Genomic DNA, 9,300 nt, shown 5'->3' on the forward strand with positions numbered 1-9,300 from the left:
ACGGGTTAGAAGTGTTACAAAAAATGTATCAGCTATCACATCCGTGGTGTCTCTATCCTCATGGCGCCTTGTCACATACACTAATGCGAGTTGTCTTACCTCAGTTTGATTAGCACCTCTGCCCACTACCCATACCATTACCACCCTTTGCCTGACCATAGGTCCTAGGTGGCTATTGAACTACCCTATGAGGTTGAACCAAAATCGGAGCTTGAGCTTGCACTTGATCGACCCGAAGCGGGCAGTCCTTAATGCAATACTCCATAGACCCACATCACAGACAAGCTCCCAACCACCTCCAGCACTCGCCTGAATGGCGCCTACCCTAGTTCCTACCTGAACCCTAGCAGAAATAACCGGTGCCTCAACCTATGAAGGCCCATCAAATTTGGCTCATTTTTTAAGTCGTTGAGTAGAACGAGAAGGGTTTGAATTCCTCTTAGAATTATTTTGGCCCATCACCTATCCCTCTTTTAGTGTTTCACACAATTAATCTCCTTCGTAATTTTTACCTTTTCCACCACAATTTCGAAGACTCTCTCCCATTGCAGAGCTACAAAAACCTTGATATCATATCTCATCCCGTTCTCAAAATGGACATTCTTCTCATAATCATTCTCGACCATGCTTCGAGCATATTTGCTCTATCTCAAGAATTTGACCTCATACTCAGCCACAGATCTATCCTCCTAAGTCAGCCCAATAAACTCAAGCCTCCAAGCCTCAATATACCTTGCCTCTACATACTTATTCTAGAAGGCGCTACGAAAGAAGGTCCAAGTCACCCATTCTGGTTGGGTGCCTTGCTCAACAGTTTGACACCACTAGTATGCTTAATCGCAACGCAACAATACTGCAACCTTCAGTTTTTGCTCGGGGGTGTAGTTGAAATTAATTATAATTCTTTTAGTGGCCTCCAACTAGTATTCAACCACAATCAGGGTAACCCTAGTGACACCCCTAAATAATTCGACACCATTTCATTGGATTTATTCAATTATCGATCCACGACTACTAGATCTAGTATGGGTCCTAGAGACCCTCTCCAACACTCTCAACAAGGCTTGGGACAATGCATCGTACCTAGCCATCTGAGCCTGAGAATATATCTTACTAATAGGCATACCCACAATTTCACTCGTGTTAAGATTGGGTATACTGACCATCAAAGATGACTCAACTCGAGCCCCACTTTCATGCCCACCGCATCCACAAGTTAATTCATCCACGTGTTCTTCATGAACTCATTACAAATTATCTATAATTTCAGAAATTTATGCATCAATTTGAAGTTTGTTATCAGATACCATATGTCCAAAATTTATCGAGAGCTTTTTATGAAATTATTATAGTCTTTTAGCAAAATGAGAGTAATTTCGAACACTAAAGTGTTTTTCTAAACTCTAGTGTAATTCCACAAACTCGTTTTTCAAAAGAAAATCATTTCTAAATTCGACTTAAAATACTTTTCATAAAATTTTTTAACTCAAAAATCATTGCCCAAGTTTTGAACCTGGCCTTAATACCACAAAATGTAGCACCCTATACCCAACCTAGACGTTATGGTCGAATTTGGAGAAGTTACATAAGTTCAATTTTAAAATAAAAAATCTAAGTTTCAAACAATTCAAAAACCAACCTTATCCCTTTCAAAACTTTAAGAAGAACTCGTCCTTAAATTTTGAAGATTTATTTAGAAAACCATAGGTTCTTTCTCTAAATTTTCTCACAGCGGAAACCTTAATCTAGCTTTGTTTTGAAAACTGTGTTTCGTTCTTGAAAATTCAATACCTTGCAGTTCGAAACAAAACATTCAAAATATAACTAAATCGTTCCAAAGTAAAGAATAACACCAAAACCAATGATAGTCCCAGAAAGTCCATATAAAACAGTCGACATGAAAATAAATTATAAACCTAATAGTATTAGGGAAATTATGATTAGTAAATCAAGCTCTTGCCACGCTGACCCGCCCTAAGGTTGTTGATTACCTAAAAGGAAATATACAAAATGTGAGCTCACAAGCTCAAGTTGCTAATAGCCTCAAGAATAAATCAGATAGAAAATGTTACATAGAATAAAAAGATAATGTGCAAATATAGATTTCAGATGTTTTTCATTAATAGTTTAGAAACAAAACCATTTTAATAAAAAAATACATAATCAGATGCATATTTAGATCCTACCCTAATCTGCTACACACCAACTCTGTCCATCCCAACACATCTGTTAGGGTATCAAGTACCCATCCAACCCTACACACCAATAAGTGAGCATATGTCACTTTTCAAAAACAGTGTAGTCAAGCTGCCAGATAACAGTATGCAGTAAACCACCAATAATAGATACTCATGGCTGAGCCACCAGTCAAGGTAGATAAATTAAACTGCAACACTTCCTCCATCATATCATATCCCAAACTGATGCATACAATCATACTAATATATATATATGGAAAACATATATCATGCATGCCTTTTAGAAGTAGTCATGCTTTCGAAATTATCAAAACATATATCATACATGTATAACTCACATACTGAACATATTAACATATACAACATTTCAAGTCTTACTTAAGCAGGATGAACCCCTCGAAGGGTCTAAGTACGAATTACATATTTAAATAGCCCTAAATGGAAATTTTTAGAAATTGGGCCCACATAACCGGGTGACTCATATGGCCTACCTGATTTGCTCGTGTAATCACACAGAACAGTGTGCACCCACACGGCCAACCACATGGTCGTGTGACGAACTACAAATTCAAGAATTGCTTGATATTATCTAGATTTTGTAGACGTTTCATGGTGGTTTCGAGTTAGAAACACACACTTAATTAAGTTTTGATGGAGACCCAAGAACAAGAACACCAAAACCTAAAATTAAAAACTCCCACAAATTAATAACATAAATTTTACTACACTCAAATGAACAATTCAATATAATCTTCATCAATTAACCCCAAATTAAGAAACGTAACAGCCCTACAGCTTCAAGAACACTTACTCTTGAACAAAACAACAATTAAACGATACCTAAACCGGTGGAGGATTTTCAAGTGCCCATTGATTTTATCTTAGAAGCACACCGATATAATTAAAACCAATAAATCAATTCAAAAATCTCCTCCCTCAATAGAAAACTCAACAACCAAAATTACCAAAGATCACAAAATACTCAAATAATGCATACCCAACAATAATCCCATCAAACTAAACGAACAACACACTTACCCGAAGCACAAAAAAGATTCGACAGTGTTTGAATGGAATAATACGATAAGAAAATAGTAGGGTAAACTGAAAGTCCATAAAAAGGTAACAAGACAAAAAGAACAAAAGGAAAATAACATAAAAGAAGAAAAGAAAGAAAACCCCAAAGACGACAAAGAGATTGAACGTGAACAAGAAAAGAAACGTGAAAATCGATTGGGGAAAAGTGGGGAGATTTTTTTAGGATTCCCTTAAAGATAATTCAAAAATAATAATAACCATTTATCCCCACTACTAACTACTTATTAAATTTGAAATCCTAACTCAACCTCAACTCTTCACATTGACGGTACAAGCATAAAGCTACAAAAATATTTCCAATTTTGCTCTCATAAGGATTCAAATACAAGACCAAGGGTAAGCTAAAGCCTTAACACTAAATCAACAGGCTTATTCTTAACAACAATTGCACAGAAATAAAATATAAGGCAGATGCTTAAGAATCAAGGGTGGGACAAAAAAAAGCAAAATTCTAAGGAAGTGGATTCAAACATAGAACCTCAAACACACATAATTAACACTTAGCCACTGAACCAAATCAATCCACTTAATAAAATTTAGCAAACCAAAAACTTAAATTTTGGGGGAGTTACATAGAAACTACTAAACCATTTTTTATGACTTTTACAAATATGGATAAATGTTTGAAATATGTTTCTACATTTTCAGAAAACACTAATACATCATCAATGTATACTATTGTAAATTGGGAATATTGGTAAAAAAAATATCATCCATTATTCTTTGAAATTCGAATGAAGCATTTTTTAATCCAAAAGGCATTACATCCCATTCATATTACCCAAATGGTAAAATAAATTTCGTTTTGCATCTTTCTTATTCTTTTATTTGGATTTCCCAAAATCTTGGTTTCATGCCAAATTTTGGGCAAATATTTGTATTGCAAAGTTTCTGTAACAAATATTTTTTATTTGGAATTGAGTATCTAATCCATTTCAAAGCTTAATTGAGAGGTTTGCAATTAATGACTAATATGGCATTCCTCTTTCGAGTTCTGCATTTTTCATCACATAAAATGTTGAAAAACTTTAAGGAGAACTACTTTCCCCAATTAATTTTTTATTAAGAAGATATTGTATTTCTTTTTTACAAAATTCTTTCATTTCTTTGTTCATTTGTATTGGTCTTACTTTTGTTGGTATTTTTCTTTCATCAAAATTATTTTCATATGGTAATATTACTTCATGTTTTTTCTGTTCCAAAAAGCATTAGGAATGTTAGAACAAATTGTTGATTCTATTTCTTCTTTAATTTGTTTGATCCTTTTTTAAACTTCTCCTTTTTCTAATTGTTCAGTCAATTTTTTAAAACATATTTCTTCTTCTAAAAAAGAAAAATGCTTTTGTTTATGATTAATTAAATTATTGATTTGTCCATTATGGATTAATGTAGATTTTAATAGGTTGAGATTCCTTCTTTTTGGTTTTTCTACAAAAGGAAATTCTATCTTAGTATTTAAAACTTTCGTAGAGATTGAATTATTTGTTACTTTATAGGGCTTGAGTAAGGATATGAATGGTATTCCTAATATGACATCCTGTGTAATATCTTTTACAATTAAAAAACATGTTTGATATTTTAAACCTTTGTTGCATATTTCTTCATTGGAGATGTTGTAAGTAATTTTGAGTTTTTTACCATTTGCAGCTTTAAGAGATTCTAGTGTTTTGTCATAATATTTTGTTGAAATTATCCCTCCTATAATACAATTTTGTTCTGCTCCTGTGTCAAAAAGGGTTATTGGTTCTAATTGAAATTTATTATTTATCATAAGATTTATTTTTATTAATATCTTTGGATAGATACCTCAGCAATTACCACAATATATTCTTGAGTATTTTCTTAAAACTTGGGCTTAGTTTCTGAAGAATTATCCTCTGGGATTTCATGTTTTAAAGTATGCATTTTTTTTCATTTCTTGTTGTTCATTTTTAAGCTAGGAAAGCTCCAATTTAATTTGTTTTATTTTCATTTGTAATTTAGAATTTTTAATTTGTTTGGGTTTTATATCTTGTATATTGTACATTTGTGATTTACTAGGGATAATTTCTTTTTCTTTTTCTAGTTTATCATTTAACGAGGATTTTATTTTTAAAGATATTCTCTTTTAAGTTCTAGGTATTGAATTTTATTAATAATTTCAATCATGAACTCTTAGTTTTTGGTTAACATATTAATTGAAGGTTCATTTTCATCAGAGGATTGGGATGTTGTATGTAATTCGTCTATTTGTAATCCATCTGATTCAGTAGATGTATCATTTTCAGAGGAAGTTGTTTCTAAAAGAATTTCATTATTTTTTGTTATATTTCTTCATCTAGATTTAAATTATTAATCTTTCTTTTAATCTGACAATATTTTTAGATATGTCATTGGAAACACAAAAATTTATGTGTTTTTACATGCCCTTTTTAATTTAAAATCATGCTATTTCAGTTAAATTCTTGTCGAAAAGTAATTAAATATTATAAAATATGAAAATTATGTTAAAAATATGAAAATTATGAATTTTAATCAATTTTATAGTTAATTTTGATTAATTTGGACTATTTTCGACAGATTCGCACAAAGGGCGAAAATTGGCTCGGCAGACAATGCTCGAAGAATAAAATCGAGAAGCAATTTGAAGCATCGAGGAAAATTCATTTCTAGCCTAAGATGGTCCAACAATTTGTTTTAATTCATAATATAATTGATTTTAATTTATTCCCAATCTAATTTGGGCTAAATAAATTATTATTAATTAATTATAGAAAAGAGGGTCCAATTGAACTGCATTGGTTGAACCGAATCTAGTGAACCGAACCAACTACCAATTGGGCTGCCTAGAACCGTCCATATGCTAACCCAAATCAGCTTGCAAAAAAGCCCTTGAATAACTTTCAACCTTGCATTCAAACCCCTCCAAAAAATGTAGCTTTATGGATTTCCCCAGGCTATTTTTAGCAAAGTTGAATCTCTCAACTTTGCCATATGTGTGCCCAGCCAAGGGGGGTCTCTTTGGCTGATGGAATTTTCTATTTATAGCAGCCACAATTAGCTATAAAAGGCACCCCTTGCTGATCATTCAACTCATCCCTCACACTCTCATTCTCTCTTCTCCTCTCTCACTTTCTCTCAACTTTTCCTTCCCATTTTCCCTTTTGTTCAAGTGACGATTTCTTATCTTGGGAAAGAGGTCCTTATCAGCCATTTTTGAGCAGCAATTAAAGTGTTCATAAGCCACCTTGATAGCCGAGGACAACAGAGAAATCAGTCAAGCCACGGAGAAACACCGGATTTGCTTCTTGTTCCCTATCTCTTTAAATTTCGTTGTTGTTTTGACAAACATGTTTATGAATATTTATGCTATTGAAATGGTTATTTAATCAATCTAGCTTGAATTTAATCTGTGTTGGGTTGACTATATTTTACCTGCTTGAATTATTAAAATTGTGTTTGTGCTGTTATAGGCCTCGGTAAGATGTTTGATTAAGTAAAATCATGCCTAAGTTATTCTTGCAATAGTAATTGTTAGATAACTAATGAATTAATTATTAAATCGTATTGAATTGTAACTAGTCGACACAATACTTAATCAGTGCATGTTTATTCTTCTAAGGTAGCTAAAGTTAATTTAGCATTGTATTTGGAGATACATATGGCTTGCAAGATTATTGTGATTAAATTGTTTTAAGGTAGAAATACTCTGTTACCTCACTTGATTTTTTATATGCTTGTGAAGATTGATTAATCGCTTGGATTGACATTGAAAAATGTTCAAGAGATTGATTAATTTAATAAGTATGTATGAGCAGTAGTTAGCAAATTACCGAGTTACTGTGAATTTGTTCGTAGCAGTATAAACATAAGTTTAATAATTCTAAGTTAAAGGAATGTAATTAATCCAACACAATTATATCATCTTGATTAAACCTTACTTGAAATCGTGTATTAGAACCTTTTTAATTTTAATTGTTTTACTTAGTTTTTAATTCTTAGTTTTTAATCATCTTTAAACCAAAATATTTTCCATGACCGAAGTGTTTTAACATTAATTTCATAAATATTCTTTTTTACAGTCCCTGTGAGTACGATAAATCAACATTTACTTGTCACTTTATTACTTGTTGCGATTGTGTACACTTGCACATTTTCTTCGTTCCAAGTTGTTGGCGCCGTTGCCGGGGACTGTTTTAAAACAAAGCCATTATTTGTGAATCTATTTTTTACATTTTGGTTTATTTATTTTCCTATTTAAATATTTACTTACTTAATCTTCCTATGATTATTTTAGGTGCTTATGAGTAAAGACCAAATTATCAACTTACTCCCTGTGGACCCTAAAATAGAACGAACCTTTCGACGGTGAAGAAGCCAAGGGAACCAGAGAAGGAATGAAGAGATAAAATTTGAGAATATGAATCAAGGAAATGAAGCAAACCTTGCTCAGAATCCTATCCTTATTGTTGATGATAGGGATAGAGCTTTACGACAGTATGTCGTGCCAATATTTAACGATCTTAATTCGGGTATTAGGAGACCCGAAATCAAGGCACAACAATTCGAGCTGAAGCCAGTCATGTTCCAGATGCTTCAGACTGTAGGCCAATTCAGTGGAATGCTTACTGAAGATCCTCATCTTCACTTAAGACTATTTATGGAAGTGAGCGATTCTTTCAAGTTAGCCGAAGTACTCGAAGATGCATTACGACTGAAACTGTTCCCATATTCGCTAAGGGACAGAGCTCGTACCTGGTTGAACTATTGCCACTGAACTCCATTTCTACATGACAAGAGTTAGCCGAGAGACTCTTCATGAAGTATTTCCCACCGTGCAAGAATGCCAAGTTAAGGAATGAGATCATTGCCTTCCAACAAATGGATGATGAGTCCTTGTATGAGGCATGGGAAAGGTATAAAATGTTATTACGAAAGTGCCCTCATCATGGAATCCCACATTGCATTCAACTTGAGACATTCTATAATGGTCTCAACGCTCATACGAGGATGGTAATGGACAGCTCTGCTAATGGTGCTCTCCTGTCTAAGTCTTATAATAAGGCTTACAAAATTATTGAGAAGATTGCCAGAACAATTATCAATGGTAAACCAATCGAGCAGCGTCAAGAAGACAAGTCACTGGAATACATGAAGTGGACACTCTCACTTCTCTCGCATCTTAAGTATTTTCAATATCCTCAATGCCTAAGAATCTTACCACTAATGGCTCTAACAGTTTTGCAGCCCAACCAATTTGAGAATATAGCCTGTGTGTATTGTGGGGAAGGACATTTGTTTGAAGAATGTCCATTGAACCCCGAATTCGTATATTACATTGGTAACCAAAACCAAAACCGTGGGAGGCAAGGATTGCAATCCAACTTTTATAACTCATCATGGTGAAATCACCCGAATTTTTCCTAGAGTAACCAAGGGGCTGGAACCAGTAACACTTACGCCCAACCTAGACCAACTCAGCAGCCTAGTTTCCCCCAACAAGTTCAGAAACCACCCAAGCAGAACCATCCAATAGCTTAGAAAATCTATTGAAGGCATAGATGACGAAAAACGACGCTACTGAACTCAGGAATTTGGAGAATCAAGTGGGCCAACTTGCTACTGAGCTCAGGAACCGACCACAAGGTGCTCTACCTAGTGACACGGTAAATTTGAGAAATCTGGGAAAGGAACATTGTAAACCCTTAACATTGAAGAGCGGAAAGACAGTAGAGCCCAACAATGTTGAAGTTGAAAAAGAGCCAGCTGACACTCAAGATTCAGAAGAAGTTCAACCAAGTGTTGAAATTTCAGTTTCACCAAAACCAAAATCTGTAAAACCCGACAAAGTAACCTCAAGACTAGCTAATTCTGATCAACTAACAACGTCATTAGATGTAGAATTGCCACCAAAGATGAATCAACTAGAATCAGTCCTAGTAATGAAACCACCACCCTACCCTCAAAGACTTCAGAAACAAAACAGGAGATTCAATTCAAGAAGTTCCTTGACGTAATCAAGCAA

The 9,300-nt window shown here is 33.9% G+C and overlaps 1 non-coding gene across 1 annotated transcript; it reads right to left on the reverse strand.

Annotated features, from left to right (window-relative positions):
• Window positions 1–8,123: 8,123 nt before the first annotated feature.
• LOC121223882 (small nucleolar RNA R71) lies at window positions 8,124–8,230 on the reverse strand. The gene has a single exon (XR_005921348.1). It is a non-coding gene; the product is annotated as a small nucleolar RNA R71 (small nucleolar RNA).
• Between the last annotated feature and the right edge of the window lie 1,070 nt (window positions 8,231–9,300).

This window comes from Gossypium hirsutum, chromosome D11 (genome assembly GCF_007990345.1).
Source record: "Gossypium hirsutum isolate 1008001.06 chromosome D11, Gossypium_hirsutum_v2.1, whole genome shotgun sequence".
Taxonomy (NCBI): domain Eukaryota; kingdom Viridiplantae; phylum Streptophyta; class Magnoliopsida; order Malvales; family Malvaceae; genus Gossypium; species Gossypium hirsutum.